This window comes from Saccostrea cucullata, unplaced genomic scaffold (genome assembly GCF_032062105.1).
Source record: "Saccostrea cucullata isolate Sc308-1 unplaced genomic scaffold, CSIRO_AGI_Scuc_v1 ctg6788, whole genome shotgun sequence".
NCBI lineage: Eukaryota > Metazoa > Mollusca > Bivalvia > Ostreida > Ostreidae > Saccostrea > Saccostrea cuccullata.
Window position 1 is genome coordinate 25,844 of NW_026927598.1, and position 3,620 is coordinate 29,463.

The 3,620-nt window shown below is 30.7% G+C and overlaps 1 long non-coding RNA gene across 1 annotated transcript; it reads left to right on the forward strand.

Moving 5' to 3' along the window:
• Nucleotides 1-1,010: 1,010 nt before the first annotated feature.
• Nucleotides 1,011-3,134, forward strand: LOC134274903 (uncharacterized). Its single transcript, XR_009993732.1, has 3 exons — nt 1,011-1,973; nt 2,663-2,748; nt 2,851-3,134. It is a non-coding gene; the product is annotated as an uncharacterized LOC134274903 (long non-coding RNA).
• Nucleotides 3,135-3,620: the final 486 nt, after the last annotated feature.

The window sequence follows — 3,620 nt, forward strand, 5'->3', positions numbered from 1 at the left end:
TTTACAGACAGTTTGTCTGTATTATTTTTATATCAAATTTAGACTTAGTAATTTTACAGAGTTTGGTATCCGATTAATCTAGAACTTAAATAATAATAATTGGTACTAAAATTTATGTTAATCTCAATCAGTGGTAATCCAGAGAAATATTTCCATCTTGGGCATGAAGATTTTACAGCGGGTTTACATTGACTTTTCAGCGGGTTTACATCTTTCACGTGTTTACATCTATCACACAACAGGTGGTCTTGCAGGCTAACAAATGATTGCATCATACTACAATTCAGAAATTACGTGATTTACCTGTGCACATGGAAAGTCCCAACTAGCTATTACCATGCAAACGATGTTTTCTTCAGATTTTAGTATATATGTGCATTTTTTTCACTCAGAGAAGGAATCATATTCAAATTATCCTAAATAAATTTCAAGAAATGAGCTTACAATGTTCAAGTCTAGAAAGGGATGTGCAAGTAGAAGGTTTCCTAATTAAATCATCAGTGTGTTTAAGATAGATATTTACACTAGAGAAAGTTAGCTGAAACATGTGCAAAAATTATTAAAGTTTGGAAGTATTAATTTTTTTAACCTGCTTGGACTGTGTTATTTGTGTAGTAGTACAGTCAATTTAATTAAACATTAAACGAAAATACTTTTTCCAGGGAAGGAGGGGGGGGGGGGCATTTTGGAAAATACATGTAGAGACTATTCTCTTTACTTGGAAAATATTCTACCAACATTATCAAGTGAAAATTGATCTCCCCCCCCCCCCAAAAAAAAAAAAATTAATGCCATGTATAAATTTGTTTTCAAAAAAAAAAATGGCTTAAATAAGAAACATTGACCCTCTGAGCTTGTCAAATTTATCAGTTCATTCAAAGAAACTTAGTTTGTTGTTTTTTAGCCTTTTGTCACATCACATTCAGTTTTTGGTACAAAGTATGTTGTTTTTATTCAGATAAAATAACAGTTTTTCTTCAACTCTGTGTTTAATTCTACTCTCAGTTAAAAAAAAAACGATCCTGATTTTAATTAGTTAATAATTTACAAGTTAATTATCTTTGATCTTGGGCTAATTCTTGCATAATCAATGCAATCATATGACAGTTTCTCAAGTTAAATCTTCTACCCTGACAGCCTGAGGCATGTTAATTAGCCAGGTGGCTGTGTGCTTGCGTTCAAGCGTGAAGTGATTTCCTGTCGTGAATTCACACTTGGTTGCGTTATGTAAACAAGAGATTATCAGTATGCACTGAATAAACAGAACAGCTAAGGAATATTACCTACACTGGGAATATTTATTAATTTTTTGTTTGGAAAAAAGGACATGGCGCCGAGAAAAGGGGGCATGGCTCTGTGCCTTGCTATTTTGCTTTAGATTTAACACTAAATTGATCCCTCTTCTTGAACTTTATGGTCTATTTTACAGGTCAACTTGTATAATTAAAAAAACAAAAACAAAACAATAGACTGACCAGAAATCTTTCTCATCTGTAATCGGAAAATTTCTTAAAAACAAAAATAACGATTATAAGAAATGATTCCTAATAATTATTCTAGTAATGATCAAGGGTTTATTAAATTGATTCCATATTATTTATTAGACTTCGTACATAAATACATTTCCTTAGACTGTTAAAAATATTTTATATTTAAAAATCGGCAATCTTCGTAAATAAGGAGCTATTTGATTGGTCAGATTTTAAAATTTTTCTTTGCTTTTCTCTGATTGGTTAACGGTAATTTACCCACGCCATTTTGAAAAATAGATCGACGAACCGAATTGAGAGAGTTGGTGATGTTTAATAAAATTTAGCTAATATTCGCCGATGAAATTGGTAGAAAATAGATGTTTAGCTACAGCATGTTAGCATGGATCACATTTATAAACAAAGAAAAGCGAAAACGGAAGGAGGTTGGCGTTTTTCAAGCATCATGCCCTGGCTTTCCTGGTGTAAACAACGCCATATGCGGTAAGTATTTACATAAAATAGCACAGTAGTTTCAACTTTTAAAATGTGAAATGTAGATTAATAAATGTTATCTATTATAACCAATTCATAGTAGGTCAAATTAAATGCAGATATATTGGATTTGTGGCGAAAGAGAGTTTTGTTATGCTACTTTCTATCTTGAATTGTATGGATAATTACGGGCTTTCAATGGCAAATGATATTATTTACATGGACCAAAATGACTTAAAAATTAATTTCACCCTATCCCTCAGGCCTAAACATGGAATAATAACAGATAAAATCATCTTGGCATACAACCATTTAAATTTTGAAATGTGAAAGAAGTGGGGGGGGTGTAATCATTGCAACTAAGCTTCATGGATTTATGGTTTAGCATACTTATAATTTATTTCAAAAATGACTTGAGAAGAAGGTGGTAAGAAAGATTTTTTTTGGCACAAACTAATTATTTTTTATATCAATATATGATGATCTGTATTTCCCTTGCCCAATATCAGTTTAAGATTTCAAATCAAATGACCCCCCCCCCCCCCAATAAAAGGGGGGGGGGTAATGGCTCAATTTGTAGAATATTTTGCCATGAAAAATTCCAATGAGGTGTATTGACAGTTTTATATTTTTATTTTTTAATGCTCTGTATTTCTACCTGTTCTGCAAAACATTTATCAGTATCATAACTTTTACAGTTTGAGTGCCTCCGCAGAGCCATAGAAGAAAAGCTGATTAGTTATAGAGGAATAGGACACCCACCCTACCCCTTGAAGCATTACAGGTGTGTAACATTGACAATATCAACTAATCATGTGAAGATTTCTTTTTGTGTGTGCATCTAATTTTGATATACCCCGGTACATTTTGATATTCTATTTTGTAGATTATGCAGGACCAAGCAGGATGACAGTGAGAAAACTGGAGATGTACTTCTTCAACAAAGTAAAGTGCTGTGCAAAAGAAACCCCAAAGCAGAGAGAAGATCTAGACTTCTGAATTCATATCTCATTATAAATGTACAAATTACAAAGACAATAAGATTGATAAAACATGACTTAGAAATGAGGACAATTGAAGAGTGAATACTGTATGTAAGACAGAAAAGATCAAGATTATTGCACAAAAAGTAACTAAATCAGTAATCTAAAACCATTTCTCTTTAAAATCTGATTGAAAGCTGCATTTAAGAACAAGTTTTTCACGTCTTTAGTACTTTTCTAGGCACTGCTTTGTATTATTTAAAGCTTTTTTATGTACTTTTTGTCTATCATTCTTGTACCTTTTTTGAACTCCTAAAAGTATTTTTTTTTGTATTTTTCAGAATGTATTATTTTTAGATTTTTTTGTTTTAAATGTGATTTTAATACAGAAATAATAGACTGATACAAAATTAATACATTTTGTATTATTTTCCTATTTTTTTTCAAGGTGCTCCAAATAATACAGAAATAATAGACTGATACAAAATTAATACATTTTGTATTATTTTCCTATTTTTTTTTTCAAGGTGCTCCAAATAATACAGAAATAATAGACTGATACAAAATTAATACATTTTGTATTATTTTCCAATTTTTTTTCAAGGTGCTCCAAATAATACAGAAATAATAGACTGATACAAAATTAATACATTTTGTATTATTTTCCTATATT